General features: G+C 35.2%; 1 protein-coding gene and 1 long non-coding RNA gene across 8 annotated transcripts in view; one reads left to right on the top strand and one right to left on the bottom strand.

Annotated features, from left to right (window-relative positions):
* PKIA (cAMP-dependent protein kinase inhibitor alpha) overlaps positions 1–27,845 on the bottom strand; it is an 88,939-nt gene that overhangs the window by 28,163 nt on the left and 32,931 nt on the right. For 2 of the 5 annotated variants that reach the window (XM_054561792.2, XM_002819196.6), the window contains exon 2: positions 3,042–3,170. The exons of 1 other annotated variant lie outside the window; for it this stretch is intronic. The gene's annotated coding sequence lies outside the window, so the exon portion shown is untranslated. Of the gene's footprint in view, positions 1–3,041; positions 3,171–4,949; positions 4,972–8,382; positions 8,406–27,845 lie in introns of those variants that run through there. 2 more of the 5 variants (XM_054561791.2, XM_054561790.2) reach the window with 2 other exon arrangements.
* The window catches only part of LOC129061056 (uncharacterized), a 126,781-nt gene continuing 117,918 nt past the window's right edge, over positions 18,983–27,845 (top strand). Inside the window, exons 1-3 of one of the 3 annotated variants that reach the window (XR_010141210.1) lie at positions 19,002–19,114; positions 20,942–21,042; positions 27,453–27,697. This is a non-coding gene — a long non-coding RNA (uncharacterized LOC129061056). Of the gene's footprint in view, positions 19,115–20,941; positions 21,043–27,452; positions 27,698–27,845 lie in introns of those variants that run through there. The other 2 variants (XR_010141209.1, XR_010141208.1) reach the window with 2 other exon arrangements.

The raw sequence follows: 27,845 nt of genomic DNA, 5'->3' as shown, positions 1-27,845 counted from the left end.
AAGCCATGCGATGACATAGCAGGAAGGCAGTAGTCTTCAAGTAAAGGAGAGAGGCCTCAGGAGAAACTAAACCTGCCAACACCTTTCTGGACTTCTAACCTCCAGAACTGTGTAAAAATAAAGTCTGTTACTGAAGCCATAGACTCTGTGATATTTTGTTATGGCAGCCCTAGCAAACTAGCACAAAGACCAATTGAGGTTTTATACTAACTAGATTGGCTGATCTAACTGGTGAGGCTGTACAATCATAGGACTGCAACTTGACTGAGTAACTTTGAAAAACATTTTGGCATTATCTTTTAAAGCTGAATATTCAAATTCCCAATGACCCAGCAGTTCTAATCTTGGTTATATATGTTAAGATAAATCTTGCACGTAGTAATAGGAGGCATTAAAATACATGCTCATAAAACATTGTGAATAATAGATCCAAAACAACTCAAATAACATCAACAGGATAATATACACATTTTTTACATTTATACAACATAGTATTATACAGTGATAACAATGAATAAACACTAGCTAAAACAAAATAGATATACCTTAGAAACATAATAATGTTGAGTGAAAAAAAACCAAACACAGTTACAGAAAGTATGATGCCAATTTTATAAACCACAAAACAACCCATACTTAATAAAAAATACATAAAAATTAAATGAATGTTAATATGAAACCAAGAGCAGAGTTACACTTTTTATGACAGAAAAAAAGAACCAGAGAAAAGCACAAAGAAAGATTCAGCAGTGTTGATTCTAGTTCTTAGTTTTGGTGGTGTGTTTGCAAGAGTTTATTTTTATTATGTTTCATAACTTACATATAACAGATTTGCATGCATTACTTTGCATGTATCAAATACTATATAATAATGTTTTTAAAATAAAAATTTCCTGATTACCGAAGATAACCCTCAGACATTAATTGTAGAGAAGGAGATCTAATCCAAAACCACAGATACATTTATTTATGAAAATTTTGTACTTAGAGACCTTTCAGCTAAGAAAAGAAATTCTTCCTTTCTCATATGAGAACTTTATGCTACCTAATGAAGCTCCCTACTTTGGGGCAATTTTCTGTCTTTATTTAAGTGATACTAGTCTTTCGGCTGTGTAGAAATTTAAAAAAAAACTGATAGCTACATCTCCTGTTCCCAAGAGAATGCAGGAAAAGAATAAGGTGTGGGAGACAATCTTATAGCTTATTGATAAGTACATACAAAGACAAAAATTGTACATAGTTAATGCTCCATCTAGCAATTCAGAATTGTTATTAGAAGAATATCTGAATATCATAATTGATAAAATAATAAAATAATCAAATATGAGTAAATGTCCTCTTATTTTGAAACCAGTTTCAGTGTGCTATTTTAGATCACTAGTTCACTTTCACACCTGGGAGAGTGTGTGTGAGTGTTTTGGTTTTGTGGTAACTGGATTATGCTAAATTTTACATTTCCTTCTTTAATGAAATGGATTTTGTTCTCTCTTGGAAACGCAGAAGATAGCAACAGCAGAATGTAGAGAAATAGCTGCTGCAGCTGTACTACCCATGGAAAAGTATAAATAACAATTTTAGCAGCTAGTGATTCTGAAATAGCCCTTAACTGTGTCATTATAAAAATGCTTTAACAAATACGTTTTACAGTAAGGTGACTATAGCAAAAAGCAATGTATTGTATATTTCAACATAGCTAGAAGAGAAGATTTTGAATGTTATCCCCACAAAGAAATAATAAATGCTTAAAATGATGGATATACCAATTACCCTGATTTGATCATTATACAATGTATATATGCATTAAACATCACACTATATCCCACAAATATGTATAATTACTGTATCAGTTATAAATTTGAAGAAAAGAAAAGTTTGCAAGTAATGTAGTTAAGAAATTTATCTGATGGATTTTCTCCCCAAGCCCTAATCATTGAATAGTACATCTAATGAAGGTACTATGCCTAAATATAAAGGATAAATGTAAATTATTAAAAAGCAGTCTCAGAACTAGATAAATTGTCAGCTATATCAGCAGACTCAGATTCAGGCTTTCATGTCACAGATACTTCTGTCACAGACCTTGGCAAATATGTGTTTTGTGTTGGTCTTATAATTGTCCTTACAATCATGGGGACTTATTCATTAATTCAAAAAGATTTATGGCCCACATTTTATGTGTTATTTATAGTGCTGGGTTTTGAGACTACAGAAGCCAACACACAAAGCAATCCAAGGACAAACTTTTTCCCTTCATTCATCCATTATTCAATATGTGTCTTCATTTTGAGTACTGACTAGGGATCAAGTGCTGTGCTAAATATATATATTAATAAGTATATATTAATATAACTGCAAATGAGAAGATGAGCCACTTATTATGATGTTACTGCTGTTTTTTTTTTCTTTCCATAAAATGGGATGTCCTCTTGCCCCAAGTTTTGGTCTTAAATTGCAAATGAAAAGAAAATTCTCAGTGGGATGCTGACGTGCATAGATAAATGAAAACAGAGCTCCCCTTTCACATGCTCCATTCACCTCCCTTCCAACTCTCTATACGCGCTCACTTTGATTGTCCCAAGACCAAGACGAGAAGTGCCCCATAGGAACCAAAACAACTTCCTTACATCATTCATTAGGACTGTTCCTCTTAAAGAACTAAATGCCATCATGACCCATAATTTTCATGACCTTCACAGAGGGCCTCGGAGGCAACCTACGAAAATGATTTGTTTTAAAAGAAAATACTGAAAGGGTTAATCTGCTGCTCCACAGGCCTAACCTCCTGGGATTAAACCACAGGCATGGAGCTCACTATGTGTACTTAGCAACAACAAGCTAAAAATAGAAAAAAGCATCATGCTGTTATTGTATGAGTTTCCCGCCAAGGTTTTGTCTGATAAACATCACAACCTCCAAGGGGATTGTGAACAGGTTCCTTGTAGGGTAGGTTAGATACCTATTTTTTCAGACAGTCACACCATAACCAGTTCTCAGCATACTTATTTTAAGGTAATTAAATGTTTGAGAATTAGTGTTCCTACCTGATTGGAAACCTTCTTGTCTTTAATTCATTGACTATACTAGATCTCTTTTTTCTTGGAGACGACCTTCAGATTTCTATCAGAAATCACTTCTTTAGGGAAACCAGGGCTTCTCAGAAAGTCAGGAAACTGAAATGGAGATAGCAAGAGAAAGGGAAATTATCTGTACATATAAGTTTCACTTTTTAAAAATTTTAAGCAAATGTTCAAGCATCCGTTGTTTGAACAGTATCATAACTTCAGGAACTTTCATGGTTATGAGAATGAATTCTTACAACACAAACACGTGATGAGAGTATAGGTTGCATTTTGGGATTTCAAGTCAAGCAGTCTTCAAAAGAGGCCTGGTTAGCCTTTGTTGATTAATTGTGTGTGTGTGTGTGTGTGTGTGTGTGTGTGTGTGTGCAGCTTTTTTGTGATGGGGTGGTGGGGAAAGAAATCTGTTGACTACTAGTCAGTGATTTAGAGGGCAAAAAGGGCAAGTTTTCTGTCTTTTCTTTAATATTCACTTTGGTTCTTCAGTCTTCATCTAGATTTCTCTTCTATCTTCACTTAGATCTTCAAAAAATTAATTTGACTAAACTTAGTTATTCATAAACATTGGAATTTGTTGAAGGATATTTTACAGAGACTTTTAATGTCTGTTCAAGCTTTGTCACACACAAAATGTGTGTGTGTGTCTGTGTGTGTGTGTAGCTTTTCTTGAGATGGTGGGAGAGAATAAATCTGTTGACTACTACTTAGAGATTTAGAAAGATGGACAGATTTAGAAAGATGGATATTAGGGTAAAGTGAAGCAAATTATGCAATAAAGTTCCAACACTGTGATTCTGAAACAATAATAGCAGACTTCTGGATGACTAAGGAGTAGCCTTCTCAAATTATACTCATACCTGTTATAGACCACCTGTTCACAAATTCTATACTATCATTCATCATTTATGGAAAACAAATGACATGGTCTCTCTTTCCCTCCACTTATTGGCCATTCTCATATACCTTTTTTCTAACTTTAATGTCATATTCTTTTCCATCTTTTGAAAACATTAGAATCTAGGAGCGACAGACAATGAGCCAGCCCTCAGCATCTGTACCAGTGATGACCCTGAAAGGAACATTGGCCTATTAGGAGACTAGAAGTGATTTGGGATTGTCTTAGACTGATTTCCCACAGAAGCAGAGCCTGAGAGAAGAATTTGAATTCCAACTGTTCCTGGAAAGTGAGCAAGGAAACTCAGGAGTAGAGTGGGAATTGAGAATAGAGGCATGAAAGAAAGCCAAGAGAGGCACAGCACTGAACAGGTTACTCTTGGGGGGAACTGTTACAAGTCCCTCAGAGGAGTCCTGTGGAACCCTGAAGAACATTCCTCAGGGTTATCCCCACCAGTGGGTGAGAAAGTCGAAGTATTTATATCCCAAATCCCCTCTGTCATGGATTGAAAGTTTCAACCAGATATGTTATCTCCTGCACACTCTGGCCTGCCCTAAAGAGGTATTTGCAGGTGATAGCACAATTCTATCAGTATGCACTGAAATGCTGAGTGTAGGGGGAGATGTAGGTGGGCCTCTGACAGCATCAGATACAGTGGCAGTGGGGTATTAAAGGTTATCTTGTAAGTCCAAATGGATAAACTTTAGTTCCTGGGTTGACAGTTTTCTTTTGAGGTAATTAAGTACTAATGCATTGATAACAATGTCCTCTATTAAATAAAATCAAAGGTCCTGAGTGGTCTAATCTCCTGGAAAACTTTGTATCTTTGATACAGTCCTAGTTAAAAAAAAAAAGGAAAAATTAAGATTTCAAGTTGACCACTCATTCATCACTCATTTAACACTCACTGAACACCTAATATATACCAAGGATTAAGCTAGACTTCAGTAAAACCTTTATTAAAATCATTATCTTACCATCAAGAATTTACTTTATTGCGGCATCCAGATGGTACAAATTATTACATAGTGTAATGGAAGAGAGAGCAGTCTTAATTCATTCTGTGGACCAATAATAAGTGAGAAATATTAGCAGGTCTTCCTGTAGAAGGCAATACTGGAGATGGATGTGTAATGTGAAGGAGAGGTAAATTTTTGAGTCAAAGAGAAGACAAATTCACAGTAGAAAGAAAAAGAATGGTTAAGGAACAGAACAGAAAGAAATGCCATATACAACTGGTATAAAGAGTGCTTAGAGGAGTGTAAAAAAAGAAGATAACAGACAGCATGGTAGCAGCCAGATAAAGAATGGTTTGTGTATGTATGAAAAGAGTGTGGAATTTAATTGTAAGGAAGATGGAAAGTCATTGAATGATTTTTAACAGAAAAGTTCAAGTTAGAAGAAAAGAAGATAGAAAGGTTTATTTGCATAACATGATCAGATATTTGTTTGTTTTAGAAAGGTCACTTTGGAAATATTGGGGTTTGATTGTTGGAGAAGGGTAGTTGCAATCCTAGACACAGACAGATTAGTTAATAGTTCATTAATATAAGCCAAAGAAGAAACTGGATATGAAGTTCGTGCATGGCAGTTCTTTGCTTTCCGTACTTGAAGAATGTTATGGCAATACTTCTGACATCCATAGTTTCAGATCTGAAATCTGCTGTCATTTGAATTGGTGTTTCTCTGTAAGTAATGCATTGTTTCTCTCTGTCTGCTTTTCAGACTTTTTTCCTTTCTCTTGATGTTTCAGAAGTTCAATTATGATGTGCCTCGGCATTAATATCTTTGTGTCTACCCTATTTGAGTTTTGCTTAGGTTCTTGAATCTGTACGTTTAAGTCTTTTGCCGGTTTGGGGAACTGCTCTGCCATTATTTCTTCAGATAATTTTTCCATCTCACTGGCTCTCTGTTTTCATTCTGGGAGTTTGATGATATGGATGTTAGCTTTTTATTTTTTGTTCCACAGGTTCCTGAGTTCCTGCCCACTTCTTCACTAAGCCTATGTTTTCCTCTCTGTTTTTCGGGTTTGGTAAATTCTATTTATCTATTTGGTAAATTCTATTTATCTGTTCTTGAGGTCACTGATCCTATGCTTTGTCATCTCCACTGTACTCTTGAGCCTGCCCAACAAAGGTTTTTATTTTGGTTATTGTATTTGTCAGCTCTATCATTTTCACTTGGTTTTTATTTTATAACATCTATTTTGTTGCTCATACTTTCTATTTTTTCATGTATTTTAAGAAATACATAATTGCTTTTTGAAACATTTATGTGATATCTTATTTAAAATCCCTGTTAGATAATTTCAACAACTGATTTATCTCAGTTTTAGTGTGTGCTGACTATAGTTTTTTTTCATTTATTTTGTGATCTCCTGGTTCTTGGTATAATTGGTAGTTTTCAATTGTATTGTGAACATTGTGAGTATTATATGACTCTGGATCTTATTTTAACTTATTATTATTTTTAGCAGGAAGTTTCCCGATATTGGGGTGTAGCAAGAAAGCTACAAGGCTGGGAATGTACAGGTTCTACTGGGCCTTGCTGACACCATACTGGCAACAGAGGGACGCTGACTCACATGGCCTTACTGCGGACAGATGAGGTAGAAGTTTAGCTCTGCCTTTGGCCTTGCTGACACCTTCCCAAGGAGAATGGGACCACTCATACCATGTTGTTGCCTTCAAATGGGAATGGAGGCTCAGCAGTCTAACAGGCCCCCTGAACTAGGGCAGAGGGAAATGAAGTGTCAATTCTTTTTCTTTACACTACCTTAATTCTATCCTATTGGTGTTAGGTGTGTGTAGAGGCTTAGTTCCTCACTGGTCTCCCCTGACCCCAGGTTTTGAAGGAAAGTACAGTGCCTCCTATACCCAACTTGCAACATCCTGTTGCTGATGGCAAGTAGAGGTGGGGGCTTAGCTCCCCACTGGATCCCATGGCTGTGTGCAGGGAGTCCATTTGTAATTAGCTCTGTCTGGCATGATCTCCTTAAGTCTCTTTCCTGATGGGTGGGGTGGAGGCTCAGCTCCCCATTGAACCACACTGCAACAAGTCTGGTGGGGGAACCACAGTGCTGCCTGCTTGTGAAGGGCAAGAGTAGGGTGGTATGCACGATCAACTCCTTACCTGGTCCCTCCGAAACAAAAGTCATGGGTCATGGCCGTAACCATGACCTATGGTTTCATTGGTGTTTTGCTGGAGAGGTGTACATACTGCCAGAAAGGTTTTCTGTTGTTAGAAATCTCTTTTCTCATACTTTGGCTAAAAAGCACAGAGTTTTCTTGGAGCTTTTTTTGTCTGTGTCTATTGGTAGTTATGGATTGGAGGCTCCTGTGGTGCCCTGTCTGAGCTATGTGGGAGGCAATAATAAAACAGGGAACTCATTGCCATGTCATTTCTTAAGTCCCGAAGTAAGTCTGCCTTCCAGTTTTCACTATTCAGTGCCTCCTATGCTTATTTATTGTATTCATTTCACGGTTTTAGTGGTAAGTGAAAATACCTGGGAGAAATGCAGCTACTCCATCTGATCAGAACCAGAATTATGGCGGTCTATTAATGTTAAAAAGTGCTGCTGGCTATAAATTGAAGTTTGACAATATACACCATGCCCTTTAGGAATTATTCTGCTAGACAAATGGCTTCCCAAGGGTTAACAAGGTTATTACGATTTGATTTTCACACTTGTAGAAGTCAAGTGTTTTGTTAAAGGTGAAATTTATAGATAAGGAAGGCTAGACTGATTCATGAGGTAATAGATTAGGGTTGGAGACATAAATATAAACTCATCCTTAGCTTAATGTACATATGCATAGCAACATACATAAAAATTTATAGATATGCGTATACACATTGTTAGTATACATAAACATATCTCTTCACTCAGTCAGCTAAGACAACCTAGAAACAATGACACCCCAGTAACAATGAGCAAACATAGCACCCAGATCTTGGTGCTAATACCACTCCCCAGTAAAGGAACTAGAGCTTCCTGGAGAAAGGAACAATTCTAGAACCAGGGCAAGAAATATAAAAGATGGAAGTAGACGTCTTGTAGTGTGAGAAATTAAGGAAGTGACTTTTTAAAACCCACAGTGATTGAGCCCTGGAACCATTGAAAGAGTTCATAATGGTTAAGATGGAACAATTTGAGCAACAAAATAAAGTGGTATATAATCCCAAGTGTAAAATTAATGTCCACAGATTCTTACTGGTGTAAACAAGTGATTAAATAAATAAATAAATGGCTGGGGGATATATAAGTCTCCAGTGCAGAAAACTTCCAAATAGCTTCTGTAGCTATTCCACCCAGAGGGGGAGTATAACTCTCTGCTTCTTATTGTTGGCTGAGCATAGTGATTTCCTTCCAGAGTATAATATAGAAAGAGAAAGAAAGAGTGAAGAAACCTGATGACGACTATCTCAGCCAGGTGATCAAGGTTGACATCAGCAGTGATAAGTCATCTTGACGAAATGGCCCTTTATCTCTGTGGTCTTCCTTAAAAGCACACTCCCAATCTTGAGAAAAGCATAAGACACATTTTAGCAGTGGGGCATGGTACAAAATACCTGACCAGTATTATCCAAAATTGTCAAGGTCTTCAAAAATAAGGAAAGTACGAGAAATTGTCACAACTGAGGGGAGCCTAAGAAAACATGACAACTAAATGTAATACAGTATCCTGATGGAATCTTGGAACACAAATGTGACATGATAAGGTAAAAATCTAAGAACCATGATGAAAGTATGAACTTAAGTTAATGATAATATATCAATATTTGTTCATTAATTGAAACAAATGTAACATACTAATATAAGTTGTTAATAATAGAGAAAAATGGGTATAGTATATATGATAAATCTCTATACTATATTTTCAAATTTTCTGAATTAAAACTGTTTTAAAATACAAAGTCTATTTAAAAAGTCAAGTATTTTCTTGTTTTATGGTTGTGTTTCTGCAGTCACCAATAAATATTTGAGTTTGCTTTACCTTACTGATATTGATGTTGAAGAAAAAAACTAAATAACTCTAAAATGGTTGGTAATCCCAATTCAATAAGCAATAATTCCTGGTAACATGTTTTTGGAAGAACTCACTGAATAAATCAAAGCAAACTGTCTTTAAATGCTAAATGTCTTTTCGGTGTTTAATCTTCTTTAAGATTAATGTTTGCCACGGGCATGATTCCACTTCAGAGGGCAGTGATTGTCATAAACATTGGTTGTAGGCAATGTCTAATGTACGGTGAAATATTAATGTAAGATGCTGTAATAACTTTAGCTAAAGTATTTTATATTTTTAAAATGATGTATTGTTATTTCTGCCTATAAAGCCTTTTTTAAATACATTTTCTACCCACCTTTTCCAAAACAGAAAACTCATAAGGAAATGATACTACAGGATAGTATGCTCATCAATTTGAATTGGAGGCTCACTTTGCTGGCACTCGTGGTTGCCAATGATACTGGCATTTGTATTACTTTTACAAATCCCTTCCTTGGCAAAATCTGATCTCCACAGGGGAAATCTTTGACACAGCAGGTACCTAAAAGCTATAGAACATATAGCTTTGTAGCTAGATTTATGAAACATTTTACCCAGAAGTACAATATAATGTAAAAAAGGCTATTTTTCTTTGCCTTCTGCTACTCAGAGATCATGCACCATCTTACTTTTTAACAGCCAACAAAGACATGTTTCATAAATTAGACTATGTATTTGTAGCTCAACTTTCTATCTTAATATGACTAATTCCATATGATTTTTGTTGGTGCCAAATATGTAAATCAACAGGAAATTTTGTGCTTAGGTCTTAAAAATAATTACTATAACTTACTCAATACATTTTTACACTTTTCCTTTGTGTTTTTCAAAACAGCAGTTCTCCTAAGGTGGGCTTTCAGCACATAAGTGAGTTGATCATTTTTTTCCACGGACAGTTTTCTCATCTCTTTTACCATATCAATTTGTTCTACTTTCTTGAAAAGTAGAACTTATTAAATAATTAAATCTTTATCAAGTACTGATGTAAGGCAAACACAAAAGGCAGACAACTGATCTGTTGGTTTTTGGGGTTTTTTTTGAGTAATGAGCTCAATTAAAACCTCTCCAGATAACAGGTGTTACTCTATGTAGTGGAAATTGTATTTCCTTATGAGAACTCACAGTCAGGAAAATGAAGACCTAAATAATAACAGAAAAGTGATAACATTACTAACGATGCAATGAGTGCCTGCTTTGTATATGGCCCTGTAAAAGAAACTATAAACATTACACTGGCAATCCTCATTAAAAAAAACCCTAATTACTTTAGGGTTGTGTATGTAGGTATAAGAGAAAGAGGGCGAGAGAAACTTCAATAAAGGGCTACTGAGAAATAGCAAGAGCACTGCCAGGTATCCTTAATAAATAATTTAGGAGCTTCTAATTATGCCTAACTATGCAAATAATTATTCCTCGTATAGGTGAGTATTAAGAATCTTTCAGGTTTAGACTAAGAAGACAAAAGGCTTCTAGAAGTTGAGTCCAAATTTTACACTTACATAAAATCCTTGTAACAGAAGACCAAATTATAATTCAATAACTCAAGAGTTTTTAAAATAGTGGATGTGTTCATATCAGCATGGCTTCATCATGTGGATAAGAGACAAGAAATCGGCAGATGCAATCTGCAGATTCATTACTGTTCCTGTGAAGGGCAGGATAATGAATAAAAATGAAAATAATGAAAAATAATGACTAGAATTTTAGGCAGTTTGCTTAATCTCTATTCCAGGAAAAATACAGCAAAAAAGAAAAAAAAAATCTTGAAATTTTTTCTGAAAACACTTATAAGTGATATTTCTTATTTTTCTACCAAATAATGTGGAAGTATAATCAGTCAAATAAGTCTGATCTTTTCTGGTAAAATAATTATTTATTTGAAAATGTGAGACGTAATAATCAGAGAGTCTTTAAAAAGGGGCCAAAAAAATCTCCTTTAACATAACTCCTCTTAAAGAGCAAAATTATAAAAAAGAACCATACTAAAAATATTTTTAAACAAAAGTAAAAATTCCCATTACTGTTGCAGAGCTTCTAAATTTTTATTTTTGTTTGATTTTTAATAAATAGTCATATGTTTACATAGTTGTCACAAGGCTGACAAATTTAAAATCAGCTGTCTTCAGTAAGCATTATTCTATTTTGCTGGATAGTCTAATAATTATAATTTTAATGACTAATTTTCTACTAATTGGATATAATTTGCTTTATTCAATCACTTTCTTATTGTTGAAATTAAATGTGTTTCCATTTTTTCTGTTATTACACATGACAGGACAATGAACACCTTTATATAATGATTTTCTAAATATAAATTATTTTAGTAAATTTCCAGAATTAAAATTAATGGGTAAAAAGCTATGACCACTTTTATCTTACTAGACATTGCCAAATTACGTTTCAAGTTATTGAACCCAATTAGATGAAGTACGTTACTAAAATAAGATATTGTGATATGTGATTACTGATTTTGATAAATTAATAAACTGGACCCTCATGTTCCATTTCTTTAAATTTTTTGATAACTATTAAAGTCGAACATCACATATATATTTAAAATACTAATTGTATTTTCTCTTAATTGTCTTCTCTCACTCTTTTCTGCCTCTTCATAACTTATTCCTAGGTAACTGGAGAAAAATCATGTGACAGGGCACGACTGTATTCCAATAAATTAATGAACACCAACCACAAACGGGCTTGCAAGACTGGGAATACTGCTCTGACTAACCAGTAAATTCTTTCTCATTCTAAAGGGCCATTCTTTTTTTTCTTTTTTCTTTTTTTTTAAATAAGGCTTCCCCACTCTCCTCAAATTCCCATCTTTCTTCTTTACTTCCCTCTCTCAGCTGATGTGTTGCTTTATATCTCATTAAGAAAATAGAAGACAGTAAATGGCCCACTGTCAAATCCATTCATCCATTAGCATCTTCAGTGATCTTTGTATTCTCTTTTTGTTAGAGTTAATGTGAAAGGCCATTCACACTATATGTAGTGGTTATTCCATTTTCTCTCATCTGATCAAGAACTTCACAGCACTGAGTCTTCCACAGCCGACCTACTCCTTATAGATTATTCCCATAAAAATTCAAACGTATTCTAGACCACTAACTCCTATTTAAAATAGTAAAAAGTATATATGCAACATGAAACCTTCCTTGGTCATCGAATATCTTCTTTGTCTCATTCACATCTGTCCTTCTCAAAACTGTTATCTTTATAGATTTTTTTCCCACACCTCATGTCCTATTTACTCAATAGTTTACTTTCTTCTGGCTTCCCTCACTCCAACACCTTTGTCCACTGCTCTGAAATTTCACTTATGAAGGACACCAGTGATCTCCATGTCACCACAGCCAATGGAGAGTTTTTGTCTTTTTATTTCTAGACTCTTTCCTTCTTTAAAAAATAAAGTAAAACAAAAGACAAAAATACTGTTATGCTTTTATACCCTCATAATCTTCTACCTTGGTATATTTTACCACCCCACCTTTAATCTGATTTCTAAATATTTTGTTAGTTCCATTTACATTCAATGGAATATACAACTGTATGAAGGATTATTCTCCACATTTAATTCTCATAATAATAATACTAGTAACAGTAGTCAAGTCTTCTATATTGTTTGGCAGATGCAAGACACTATTCTAAGAGCTTTATTAATGTGATTATTCTTATAAACTTATACATCTTGTATAATTCCCACACTACAAATGAGAAAACTGAGGCATTGAAAGGTTAATTATAATTTATGCAAGATCAGATGACCACTAATTGATGATGCCTCTGTCAAGTTAATGCTGAAATTTTAGAGTAGGGAAGTTAAATAATGTCTCACAGATTGGCCTTAGAGTCAGCAAAATTTAATTAATTACGTGGATAGAACCAGAAGGTAGAGAAACATTTTGTATTGCATGTGAATTACTAAGTGATGTTAGTAACGATGTATGATTGATTTTAATTGAATGAAGATTTTTTTCCTTGTTACATTGTTCTTTCAAAAGAGAAATATTTTTGTCATAGTGTCTCTCATTTTTTTTTATTCCTTCACATATTCATTCATTAATTCAACACTCATTTCCTGAGCATCTACCACATACCAGTCTCTGTTGAAAGCCTTGGAAGATTTGGTGGTGAATGAACACAAAGTCCTTGATCTTAAGCAAATGCCCTAGTTGTTGGGAGCGGGGTAGGGGAGGGTGGTAGAGTACATAAGTAAACAAATTGACAAGTGGAACTGGTTAATGGGATAGACAGACACAGAGCAGGCTGGTCTCTCTGGCCAAGGTAGCAGAGTTGGCATCTGAAACAACACTGAAATGATTAGAGGAAAACTGATCTAAGCAGAAGGATCAGTAAATGCAAAGCCATGTGATAGCTACAAGCTTGCTGCATCCGAGGACTTGAAAAAGGCAAACATGCCTGGAACCCGTGAAGGTCTGGAAGAGATACTGAAGGGGGCCAGAGCACTTGAGGCCTATAAGTCTTATTAAGCAGTTTATGTTTTGGTGTCTTTGCGTAAGATAACCATTAGAAGTTTTAAGCAGGACAAAGATACCATATGCTTTGTGGTTTTAAAGAGATTACTTTTTTTTTCTTTTTTTAAATTTTATTTTATTATTATTATACTTTAAGGTTTAGGGTACATGTGCACAATGTGCAGGTTAGTTACATATGTATACATGTGCCATGCTGGTGTGTTACACCCATTAACTCGTCATTTAGCATTAGGTATATCTCCTAAAGCCATCCCTCCCCCCTCCCCCCACCCCACAACAGTCCCCAGAGTGTGATGTTCCCCTTCCTGTGTCCATGTGTTCTCATTGTTCAATTCCCACCTATGAGTGAGAATATGTGGTGTTCGGTTTTTTGTTCTTGCGATAGTTTACTGAGAATGATGATTTCCAATTTCATCCAAAATTCAACAACCTTTCATGCTAAAAACTCTCAATAAAGTAGGTATTGATGGGACGTATCTCAAAATAATAAAAGCTATCTATGACAAACCCACAGCCAATATCATGCTGAATGGGCAAAAACTGGAAGCATTCCCTTTGAAAACTGGCACAAGACAGGGATGCCCTCTCTCACCACTCCTATTCAACATAGTGTTGGAAGTTCTGGCCAGGGCAATTAGGCAGGAGAAGGAAATAAAGGGTATTCAGTTAGGAAAAGAGGAAGTCAAATTGTCCCTGTTTGCAGATGACATGATTGTATGTCTAGAAAACCCCATTGTCTCAGCCCAAAATCTCCTTAAGCTGATAAGCAACTTTAGCAAAGTCTCAGAATACAAAATCAATGTACAAAAATCACAAGCATTCTTATACACCAATAACAGACAAACAGAGAGCCAAATCATGAGTGAACTCCCATTCACAATTGCTTCAAAGAGAATAAAATACTTAGGAATCCAACTTACAAGGGACGTGAAGGACCTCTTCAAGGACAACTACAAACCACTGCTCAGTGAAATAAAAGAGGATACAAAGAAATGGAAGAACATTCCATGCTCATGGGTAGGAAGAATCAATATCGTGAAAATGGCCATACTGCCCAAGGTAATTTATAGATTCAGTGCCATCCCCATCAAGCTACTAATGACTTTCTTCACAGAATTGGAAAAAACTACTTTAACGTTCATATGGAACCGAAAAAGAGCCCGCATCACCAAGTCAATCCTAAGCCAAAATAACAAAGCTGGAGGCATCACGCTACCTGACTTCAAACTATACTACAAGGCTACAGTAACCAAAACAGCATGGTACTGGTACCAAAACAGAGATATAGATCAATGGAACAGAACAGAGCACTCAGAAATATCACCGCTTATCTACAACTATCTGATCTCTGACAAACCTGAGAAAAACAAGCAATGGGGAAAGGACTCCCTATTTAATAAATGGTGCTGGGAAAACTGGCTAGCCATATGTAGAAAGCTGAAACTGGATCCCTTCCTTACACCTTATACAAAAATTAATTCAAGATGGATTAAAGACTTAAACGTTAGACCTAAAACCATAAAAACCCTAGAAGAAAACCTAGGCATTACCATTCAGGACATAGGCATGGGCAAGGACTTCATGTCTAAAACACCAAAAGCAATGGCAACAAAAGCCAAAATTGACAAATGGGATCTAATTAAACTAAAAAGATTACTTTGACTGTTGAGTCTCTTATAAAAATAAAATAGCTGTGACTCTATGAAGTGTGGGCTTAATGATTACAAATTTTTAAGAGCCCAAGAAGCTCAAAAATGACTGGTTCACTGATTATTACCATTAGTCGCAACTAGACTATATTAATATAAGCTTGGTGACCCTGGGATCCTGAGACGTATTTTGTTAGGAAAACTCAACTATTTTCAAACTAGCATGATTTCAACAATTGCTAATATTTTTTGGGGTTTCAGAACTATTATTTTATTAACTGGAGGCTGGATAAGAGGTTTTATGTAGAAAAAGGGTAGACAGTTGGCTTCTGTCTATTCTCCCTTTCAGTGGGAGAAGTGATGGTTAAGGGCGATTACTCCGCTGTTGGTGCATTGCCTAAGTTTTAGAACTAATTCAAGCCAGTAAATATTTGCTGAAGAACTATTATATGTTAGAAGGGAGCTGAGAATGGGAATACAAAGAGGATAATTAATAATAGAGCAGCTATTACAAGAGGCAGGTACTGTGCAATGCTTAACATGCATTATCCCATGTTACATGAATTTACACATTAACCCTGTAAGTTAGGTGTATTTATTATCCTCTTTTCCTGAGAAAACAGATGCTTTTCAAAACATTAAGTGATTTGTCTAAGGTTACATAGCTAGTCAGAGATGGAAGCAGTATTTGGACTCAGAAAGTTTGACATCAGTACCAACCACTGTGCTCTCCTGACTACAATGGCCCTACTTGAGAAGTTCAAAATTATACATACGTGGGTACAACTGACCCTAAGACTGCCTGGCACAAACTTTGTGGGACGGGCTAGATTTATGTGAGATGTACTTGAAGTGGAGAAGATTGTGACAGAGAGTCAATAAAATATGCTCCCTGTACTAGGAGAAAAAAAAAAAAATTGGCCTAGCCTAGAGCAGTGGGGTAGGCTAATTACATGATGTTGAGGAGGAAGAAGGAGCATTTCTTTCTTTTTTCTTGTCTTATAATTGATTAAATTATATCTACGTCACAATATCAGAAACAAATTACAGTATAATGGACAGTTTTTGAACCCATCTTAGCTTGTATCGTGGTATATGTAGAATGTTAGACCAACAGTGGCACCTATATGTAGTTAAATACATTTTAATTTATCTTTAGCCTGAAAGGAAAATAGTTTCTTATATGTATAATTTGGGAGTGTCTTCAGAAAAAATACTTAAAGCCCACTATTTCAGAGGAAGGCAAATTCGCAAAGATCTACCAGCAGATGCCAAGTCCAAACACACCAATCATTTAGTGAGATTTGTACTGATATACCACGTCTCATGTTGTTTATGTATGCATTTTTCCAGAAGAAGGCTCATAGAGCTCATATATTCTCAAAGAGATGAAGACCCATGCTGATAAGGTAGAAAGATCTTTGCTCTGGAATTAAATCAGTTTAGGTTTTGCAGCTTACTAGAATTAGGTAACATTCTTAATCTTCCTGAGCCTGGTTTCTATCTACCAATAGAGATAACAATAACACAGAGGGATGTGGTTAAATTAAATCAGATAAAATGTTATATATCTTTTCATGCTATCCTGTTAGGACATGCCCAGTAAATGTTAAGCCATCAGCAAATACTCTGCTTCCTTGACATGAATGAAGCCCATTCTCATGTTCTTCATGGTTTTCCTCGGCCATTGGTCTAAATATCAAGGCCATAGTTAAAAGTTATCCCTGTCCCTTCACAGTCCATCTGCTTCCCCAAAGTATTCTCCTTGATGAATTGAGTCCCAGTATTAGTAATATTCATCACTTTAGTTATTTAATGTTCATATGTTTAAGATATTTTAATGTAAGGTAAATCATTACTCAACAGAATAGCTAAGCCGGCTTTGTCAAAGATTTCAATGAGCTACCAGTACATCTTAATCAGAATTAACTTTCAAAGACAGGGAGAGCAATGATTCAAGGTGTGAATAGAAAAACATTTTCTTTTTGTACAAAATGTTACTGTCATTTGTTCTGGTGGGGAAAAAGACAGCTTAGAGTTAGCCTAATTTACATTTTATGATTAGTTTAAAGAAAGTGTCATATAAATTTAGAATGAAAATAAATCAGTTCTCTTTAAACAGAAATGCAGATTTAAAAATGTCTTTTTATGCAACTGCCAGAAGGAAGCACTGTTTTGTCTGCAAATTCCCAGATTCTGCTCTAGTTTTAAAGGCTAATGACTCTGAAATGCAAATATAATCAGGGTTCCAGATGTGGCAATCAGGAAATGATTTGTGTACCAGCTATTTTTAACAAAAGGCTTGCAAACATGATAAATGAATAGTGAAAGTCGAAATGATATCAAATATGCATGAAAGTAGCATATATATAATTATAAATTACCTTTAGGAATTAATTATAACATTACTTCAGAGAGATTCGTGTGATTTATTCCTATAGAGAATGTAGAGTCAGATGATTTAGGTTGTCACTTTGGGACTAGGATATCACCAAAAATCTTTATGTTACAACATATGTGATAGAAATGAACACAATTTTACAGGAAGAACTAATCAGATGAATTCAGATTTCATTTGTACTTTGGTATAAATAGATCAAATTGGGTTTTCTCAACTAGATGTATAATAACTACAGATAAAAAGAACTATGCTGGTTTTTCACTGGCGAAAGTGAGGGGGGCTGTATCTATGAGCACGGGAAAGCAGCTCCATAGCCTCTATCTCCATCACACAGACGTTTAGTTCAGATTTGAAAGAGAAGTTGAGATCAGTCATTTCAACACATCTCCAAACCAGTTATGTTCAAACATGAAGGGATGGATAGATATCAGTCTATTTTTTTTAAACTGCATAAAGGTATAACTCTTCAGATTTCATCAAAACCACATTTTTTAGGTTATCAGGGTCCACAGTTCTTAAGCAAGCAATGCATGCCTACAGTAGTGCTAGCTCCCTGCTATAAATAGCTTTTCAGTCTTCCCACCACTGCCCATCCCTTCTCTCCTTAATGTCTTGGTCAAAACCATCCCCCAGGAACCCCTTTCCACTTAATTGCTGACTCCTGATCATGTTGATTTTTTGATCACCTTAGCTACTTCCTAGAATCGGTAGTATATATGTGAGATTTAACTTTAAAAATACCCATAAAGGGCTGGGCGAGGTGGCTCATGCCTGTAATCCTAGCACTTTGGGAGGCCGAGGCGGGTGAATCACCTGAGGTCAGGAGTTTGAGACCACCCTGGCCAACATGGTGAAACCCCGTCTCTACTAAAAATACAAATATTAGCCAGGCGTTGTGGCTCATGCCTGTAATTCCAGCTACTCGGGAGGCTGAGGCAGGAGAATCGCTGGCACCCAGGAGGCGGAGGTTGCAGTGAGCCGAGAAGGCGCCATTGCACTCTAGCCTGGGCAACAGAGCAAGGCTCCGTCTCAAAACAAACAAGCAAACAAACAAACCCATAATGTATTAAATGCACAGTGTCTAACATAATATGAATATCCAGTAACTGCTGACTAGCATTATTATTATAACATTTACATTAAAACTAATCTGCACTGGTTTAAGTATCACTTAATGATTGATTCTGTTTCTTTTACACACCTGTTCTTTTACTCCACCTGATGTAAAGGAAATACGTGAATATTTGTTGATTATTAATATGGTTTGGCTGTGTCCCCACCAAATCTCAACTTAAATTGTATCTCCCAGAATTCTCACATGTCATAGGAGGGACCCAGGTGGAGGTAATTGAATCATGGTAGGGCGGGGGGGAGGGGGTGGTCTTGCCGTGCTATTCTCGTGATAGGAATACATCTCACGAGATCTGATGGGTTTATCAGGAGTTTCCGCTTTTGCTTCCTCATTTTCTCTTGCCACTGTCACGTAAGAAGCGGTTTTTGCCTCCCACCGTGATTGTGAGGCCTCCCCAGCCATGTAGAATTGTAAGTCCAATTAAACCTCTTTTTCTTCCCAGACTCGGGTATATCTTTATCAACAGCGTGAAAACAGACTAATACAATTACCTACAGTGAGAGAGGCAGTGAAAGGTATAGAATTAGTGGAGTTCAAGCCTGAAACTGACCTGGGTTTGAATTCCATCCCTGCCACTTACTTGGACCTCTCTATGCCTCAGTTTCCTTAGTGTTAATTGGAGATAATAGGTATTTTAGGGACACTACAAAGATTATAAATAATTAAACCAATGTTTGGATCCGGAAGAGGTATTCATTACCTGATTTAATGTAAAATATTAGATAATTTGATTTTGTTTTGAGAATCTGACAACTCACTCTGCTCTGCATCCCATTACTAAAACAACTGTAAACAGCATTTTGCATGTAATTTCAGATTTTTGCTACTACAAAACCAGTTAGTGGAAAAAAGACATCTTAGTCTAATTTACATTTATAATTAGTTTAAAACAAAGTGTCACATAAATTTACAAAACCAAATAGTTGGTACAAACAACTCAGAAAAAATGTTACAGAAGAAACACAGACTACCATCCTGGAGAAGGACAAGCAACATTGTACTACTGTCAAAATTCGGATCAAAACTATGTCTCTGCCAGGTTTCACTTTAACTGGAATTGAAGTTCCTGACATAGATGTCCGCATCACAGGCATAAATACCCATCAAATAAACTGCAGTTGAACAGCCTCAGTCCCTTTTCTATAAAATGGGTATTTAATAATACCATTTTGACAAGAGCCTTATGAATATTAAGAGAACATAAATAAACTCCCCTAGCAGCTGACAGCCAAGTAATTAATCTTTCAGCCATTTCCTTTCTCTTTTTCCTTTTTTTTTCCGCGTCCTGAGTTCTTTTACACTTCATGTCCCACAATGCTGAAGTAATTGAAATGCTTTTACTCAGATAATCTCATACAACTTCTAGCATAATAAACAAGGAAAGCTTAATGCATTATTGTTTAAACAGTGTCATTATTACTTCTTTTTGATAACCTGATTTTTCCAAATATGTAACTCTTTGATTCTCCTATAATAGTATGTCTTATCCATGGGCACAAATTGAGTGTGTGTCGGAAATATTAAGTCCCTGGAAAACTACCAGTGGTGCCATTTTGGGTTCTATTTATATGTTAACAGCTTCCCTAAAACCAAGTTATTATCATTTCTACTCTTCTTCTGTTTTAATGCCCTCAAAATGAGGCTTCCAATTAGTAATTGTATTAATTGGCATCACATTCATTCTTGTTTGCTTTTTTCCTGATCATAACAAGAATTATCTGACTGTAAAGTTAGTGAGATGGGCTTTCTGATAAGGAAGGTTGGGAGGAAGAAAATGACAAGTAGGGTAACATATGCACATACAAAATTAGAGGAAGCTTCAGCAGTAACAAAAAATAGTGAAATTAGAGTCAATTAGTAGGAAGATTTTGTCATGTGTTGCCATTAATTGACCAACTAGAGTAATTAGATTCACAAATAACAGAAAGCAAAGATTGGCAAATCTGTCGTTCCTGCCAGCTTCTTCTGCTAGTCATCAGAACAATTATCTTCTAGTTTATGAAAGGATAAAGATGTAGTATTCAAATTTAAATGTTACCAATATAAGATATGGAGATATGTGAAGCCTACTGTAGTATCTTCATAAAAATAGTTTTATAGCATCATACATTTCACAGTAAAATTATCCATGAGAAATGTAAAATTCATACAAAGTACAGTAATATTTTAAATCTCAAAAATTAAAAAGAATTGCTGACTGTGTCTTGGCACACTTTTCTGTTTGTGAAATATGTTAGAGCCAGCCTGTTTTTGATGAAGAGCAACTGTACTGGAGAGAAAGCCTGTATTCATATTCATCGTCATCAGGCAAATCAAGGAGCCGACTTGCTTGGGATCAGTAAGTGCTTTTTTCCTCACTTCTTAACAAAGAACAGAACACTGTATAAAAAAACAAAATCCCATTTTTGTTAAAAATAATAGTAAATAATGGAATGTTAGATAATTGATTTTTTTACTTTCCATGTAAAATGATCAAAAACTACTACTAAATACTAATTCGTAGTTATATTAATTGGCATCACATTTATTCTTGCTTGCTTTTTCCCTGATCATAATAAGAATGATCTGACTGTAAAGTTAGTGAAACAAGATTACATGGGCAAGTAGATACTGACTCATGTAAATAACAGTGAGTCATGTTTGGCTGCCTGATTCTGTTAAAAGAAAAATGCATCCATATTCATTCAAAGCAAATGTTCTTTTGGTGACTGAATAAAAATAATAGGTAGTAAGATCAATTTCTTTTAATTTACATAACTGCTAAACATGAAAGGACAAAGGAAACAAACTGTGCTTTCTATCATATTTTATTTTTTTGCTCAACTACTGACAACATTCTTAACTGATGGTATTACCTGTTTGTGTCCTTTCAAACCAAACCCCTTTACCCACCAGTGCCATAAAACAAAATCATAGTGTTGGGAGACATTTCAAGAAAGTCATTGCTATTGATTTGTCCCTCAAATATGACTTAATATAGCAATAGAATGATTTTGAAGTTAATAGTTTCTTTTCAGTGCATTAATAACTTTAGCAGTTTTAAATGTCTTTTTCTAGAGTGGTTTCTATACAAACACTCTCTCACATACACATTGACACTCACTTTCCTTTTGTAATTATACACTCAATTCTTCTTGCATTCACCAATACCAAGGCCTCTTTATCCAGCTCCTTTTCACTGTTGGCCAGTTTGAGATCAGAAAACAGGGATCAATTTTAATGTTCTCTTCAATAGACCGACATTGTATTTATGAACTAAGAAGTGATTTTTATTTTTGTTTTCCTATATTTTGAGCCTTTTGAATGACTACTTCTCTCCAACTATGTCTTATAAGATGAGTCTTATAACTGGGAGAAGCCAAAAAGTTCTGATGCCTGGCAGACTCTTGTCTCTTTGCCTGAGAACCTCAATCCTTTAGCCTTTCTTTTCCACTGAAATTCAAATATCTGTACTTTAAGATCTTAGTCATTTTTTTTTTTACCTCAGCCTGAATGATCCAAAACCAAGTTTTGATGATGTGGAGGAGGGAAGAGAATTTCAGGGCATACAGTTACTGTAAAGGGTATTAGATAACAGAGTGAATTGAGTAATAAATAGACTCAAAGGAGAAAGAAATTCAGAAAGTGCAGCTTGATGAAACTTATGCAAATATACATTTGTCTAAGGTCTAATTAGTTAGAAGAGAAGTCTCTGAAGGTGACTACTATTCCTTTGTAAAAGTTTGAAAAATGCAACCTGTAAGTGCCTTGTACCCCTTCATATTACAGAATGTATAATATGATTCACACAGTGCAGAAAACGCAGATTCCCATAGACTCAGTCATGCACCATTTTGTACCCTCTCCACTTTGAGCATCAGAAAGTGGATTGTAGAAATCTGGTTCATCTTATTTTAACTTGCTCATTTCTCAAATTTAAAACAATCTTTTTTTTTAAACTAGTCTCCTTAAACCAGAAAATACTGTAAAGTTATTCATTGAAAAGAATGTAACATTTACTACTGCAATATATATGTGCAGTTGATTATGTCTCCTAAATGCATCTTTATGTATTGCATAATCTAAAATTCATACCAGGTATAACTACAATGTAATTCTTGTGTCAACCATGAAAGCCTTTCTTAGAAAGCTGGTGAAATCCTTTGTTACAAATATCAGTCTCTGCTTGTTATTATGTCTGTATTAGTATCATCTGCAATCCTCAGCAGGTTACTTTTCATCCTGGTAAACTTCTAACAGGCCACATCCGAATCATGGATAAAATACAATTTGCAGAGAATTCTTTATTTCTGTTCAGAATTTTAAAAATTTTAACTAAATGTGCAAGGCCTTCAACAATTTCTGTAGCTTGCCCTTTTCCTAAGCCTACTTGCTACTTAGGTCAATATTAAGTTCCTGGATTTAAATATTGGTGGCTTTCCTCTCAGGTGTTCTCTGTTAAAGGCTTTCTCTTCCTTTAGAATCCTTAGTAAAGGAAGTGGTATTTGCAAGGAAGAGAACAGTGTCTTCCCTACTATTTAGCTGTCAGGACTTTAGGGCTACATGCTAGGTTGCATAGTGAAAACCCTGGCCTGGCGTCAACTGGTGGCATTAAAAATCACTTTTTCAGTTCTTTGCAATTAAAATATTTCCACCAATTTATCTTTTCATTAAAAATGGCATGAAGAACCCAGTATGGGAATGGCCCATGATTCTGCTTCTGTGACTTGTGATCTACGACTTGCTCCTTCTAACATCCTTATAAATGCACTCTACATATTGCTGGGTGCCAAGTTTGTTTGTTGATATTGGTTCTCAACACTGCAGTGTCATGGGTCATGTCTGGAAATTATTTCTTTGCTATGTCTATGAAGTATTTCTCCTCTCCTCCCCATCCTGTGTTCTGCCTGTTTAAACTTAACATTTATAAACAGTCCACTGGGTTTGTTTTGTTGATGCACTGGCTGTTTTCCAAGATTTTGTTGTTAATCTTATCTGACTGTTTAAGGATGACCTTTTGTGATGTTATAAAACTCTCAAGAAAAGGAAAACAGATTTGGTCATCTAACCCTCTTCTAAAGACTGCAAAAAAAAAAAAAATCCAGTTTTAAAATAGAGTGGCTTGATAGAAAAAGCTGCAGCATATTATATCTGCATCTGCACGTTTTCAGCTTTCAGGGACCAAAAATTAGCAATGCAACATATAATCAGACATAAAGGAAAGCCAAAAAGAAGCCAGTGGGGAATTTTTTCTGCCTGATACTCTAACAGTATTGGTAAATAGGCCTACTACTTCTAGTATTTACATAAGAGACAGCAGTCAAATAACCAATTCAATAAAACAAACAATTCTTCTATGAGAAAAAAGGAATGACACCACTTAAGAGTTGATGGACATAGACTCAGAAGTATTAGATGTGAAGGGATCTTAGAAGTCTCATTTTATAGATGAGGAGTATGAGGTCTAGAGTGGGTAAGTGATTTGATAAAGCCAGAAATAGGACTAGGATCCAAGCCGGGATTCTCTGCCTCCACAGACAGGACCCTGAGTTTATTCCCTGACTGAACTTTTTAGGTGTTTATGCATTATATCAAGACAGCCCACATGTACCAGATTTGTTTCCATTATTACTAAATGAAGCAAGACAGTGCTTTTACGGGTATTGGAGTATAAAGTCAGCCAATGTCAAATTAGTCAAAAGAACTCTAAAAGAGACAGTGTTTTCAGGCTTTTTTTTTTTTTTTCTGCAAATGGGAATTAGATACATTATGTGTGTATATGTAAATGTATATTCAAATTTAAAAAAAGTACAGTTTTTGAGTTTCTGATAGTTTAAATTATACATAACATCAAAATAAAACCCTTGCAGTTCATAAAATATTTTGTAGTGTTTATTTTTGTAAGAGCCTTCCTTTCTTTATGTATCTCTACAATGTTGAAGATAATGGGTCAAAATAGAGATATTATGCATTGTTGAGCTAACCCGGATAAACAATCTTTTTTATGTGCCTTAAATTATATAGAGACTAAAAGTATCATTATTTATTCTATAGAAAGACACTTAGATTTAGCTATAAAATAATGCTCAGAGAACAAGTCTTAGGTTAAAATACTCATTCTTCCCATGACACATTGTCTTTTCACAATTTAATTCAAAGAATTTGCCTTTTTAAGACTCAATTATGTTTCACCATTGTTCCCATGCATGTTCCTGTTAAGGGTGTCTGATTCTGTTGCTAAGCAACTTTGCAGTCTTGTTAGGGCTTAATGATAAACTAATAACTATTTTAAATATGCCTGTTTGGATAAGGCCCCTTTAAGAATATCCTGATACTTCTGTCTAAGAGGCTATACAGACTTTTTCATTTTGACTCACAGGAGCATAAATGATAGAATGATGTTTTCCAGAAGAATTGGAAGAATGCCAACAGTGCACCAGAAAAGCACTAAGTCTTCCTTCCTTCCAGTATGCAACTTTTTTTTTTTTTTGAGAAAATGATAAAATTGGTCAAATGACAAGTCAAGGATTTCAAAGAATTGTTAGAAAAATAGATATTTCTTTTATTTAGTAGATGACCATTAGTTTTTTTCTCACCACAAATTCTTTAGAAAAAGTTTCAAGCCATATTGTTTTGAAAATAAGTATCATATCAGCCCAACATGGGTATTTGAATTTTATGGGACTTTCAGATTGAACTAAATTGTTAATTAAATTCTCTCCACTTTGCTTGCTCTTGTCCCAGACATCTCCCTTCAATTCAGAAATATCTTCCTTTATAATTTTTTTTTAGCCAGATAGGACTGGCACCAAGCAGCTTTAATATTTCTTGTCCTGACATACAGAGACATATACAGGAACTATCAATACCTCTCCAGCACATAATAGGAGTTAAATAGCATTCTCAATGCACATCTGAAAACACAGAAGATTGTTCCCTTAAACGTCTTTCCAGTGATAATAAAACCAAGGAAACAAAGAGATACTTCATTAGCAAAGAATCACAGAGAATGTTTTAAACACTGGAAAGAGCCCCACTAATTTCTATCTCAATGACCATCCAAACCAGAATTTAATTGCTGAAGTTCTGCCAAGAAACAGATTCTCCTTGTGTTGACACTCCCTTCAGATGTTTTGGAAGGTACCCCAAAACATTAGCCATTTTTATCCTTCCCTGTCTCCAGCATTTAAATATATATCTAATACTGCATAGATTCTATTTATATTTTGTGGATGATCCTTTCTTGGGGGTGTCATCTAATATGTAAAGTTAAAAGTTCTGACTGTTTTTTCTATTCTCTAAAAATTAAACGATTACAATTTAAGTTTACAGCAACAAAGTCTAATGGCTTTATAACTGGTCAACAGAGGTGAGGGTGAGTGTAGCTATATGGCTACTCTGTCAGTTTCTGCACTTATGAAATGGAGCCTGTAATACTTTTCTTCCAGACGGAGGACTATTTAGACATGCTAACATGGTGTCTACCATATACCATACATTAGACAAAAGCTCCTTTTCCTATCTTCACTAGGTATGGCCCACTTTTAGTTGTCTAGGATTTACTAGAACAGTTCGTACCTCCAGGAACATGTCTCTGATCATATTCCTTTATAGCATTCATATTACCAAACTAAAGACTCTTAATTCTTTTGTAATATCCACACTCTTATTCCCACATCCTTGTTTCTTATCTTATTCTCTGAAATCTTTAAAATTCAGTCATTTTTAACAAGTATTAATTGAATTACTATGAGGTGAGGGGCATTACTGTAAATCCTGAGATTACAAACCCACAAGATTCTTGCCCTCATAAACTTCATAGTCTCTTGTCAAGAGTAATAAACAGACAAAAACTTGCAATTCATCCAGATAAAATCTGTGACCTTGGCAATCCTGTGCCTCCATGGTAACACATGAACCAAACATCGTATGTTCTCACTCATAAGTGGGAGCTAAGCTATGAGGATGCAAAGGCATAAGAATGATACAATGAACTTTGGGGTCTTGAGGGAGAAAGGGTGGGAAGAGGGTGAAAGATAAAAGGCTACAAATTGGGTTCAGTGTATACTGCTTGGGTAATGGGTGCACCAAAATCTCACAAATCACCACTAAAGAATATACTCATGTAACCAAATACCACATGTTCTCCCAAAAACCTATGAAAAAATAAAAAAAAACAGAAATAAATATTTAACTCAGATAAGGGAGTATGGGTGATCAGGGGAGTGTCTGTCTTTTCAAGCTTTTTTCTTGCATTGGCAATCAGATCTGAATCTGTGTTCCAGGTTTGGATTGACCAAGACAGCCTTAAGGATCCCACTCAGCTTGATGAACTGCCGGCAGGTTTCTTCCTTCTGGGACCCTAGGCCTCTAACCACCCTTTTTCAAGATCACTTACTTTAGAAAACTTGCAATTGTAAATTCTTTCTCTGACTCTTTGAGCTGTAAATATTTTACAACCCAGGAATGTCTTTCTGATAGACCTGGGAACCATCTTTTTGAAATGTAATAATCAAGAAAGATAATGTTCCTATTTCCCAAACTGCACGAAAGGATAGGACCCTAACTTGACTAAGCACCCATTAGCAAACACAGATGTCTAATCACATTGAAAAACTCTACCCTAATATCCTCCAGCATTTTTCACTAGCTCACTGCATCATTTAAAAACTTGCCTCCCTTTTATTTCAGCAGAGTTTAGTCTTTCTCCCCTATTGAAATAGTCTTGAATACATCTTTGCTTGCCTGTTTAATTCTGTTCTTTAATAGGATGCATCCAGATTTTATACAAGAGGAAGAAATGAATCTTTGCCTAATGTTCTACTCAATGATACCTAGCATTTTGTCATTGTAATTGCTGACTAAAATAAACTCATTGTATTATGGTCTAGAGGAAACTGTTTACAATGGCTCTAAACTCTTTGACTAGCAATAAATGAAACCTCAGAGTTCATCATTTTCTAATTGTAAATATAATTTTTTCAAAAATATATTTCTTTACACTTATGCACAAAATGGACCTTTGTTTCACTGAGACTCTGAGTAGGCTCAAGTAATCACTTTTCCTAATAGCTTTATTCTTACTTTTTTTTTTTTTTTGGTATTTCAGTGATTTCAAGGGTTCAGAATTGTGAGCAAACTTGAGACCAATTAATCATGCCC

This window comes from Pongo abelii, chromosome 7 (assembly GCF_028885655.2).
Source record: "Pongo abelii isolate AG06213 chromosome 7, NHGRI_mPonAbe1-v2.0_pri, whole genome shotgun sequence".
Taxonomy (NCBI): Eukaryota; Metazoa; Chordata; class Mammalia; order Primates; family Hominidae; genus Pongo; species Pongo abelii.
Note: the sequence above shows the minus strand (reverse complement) of the source record. Positions and strands in the feature narration are given on the sequence as shown.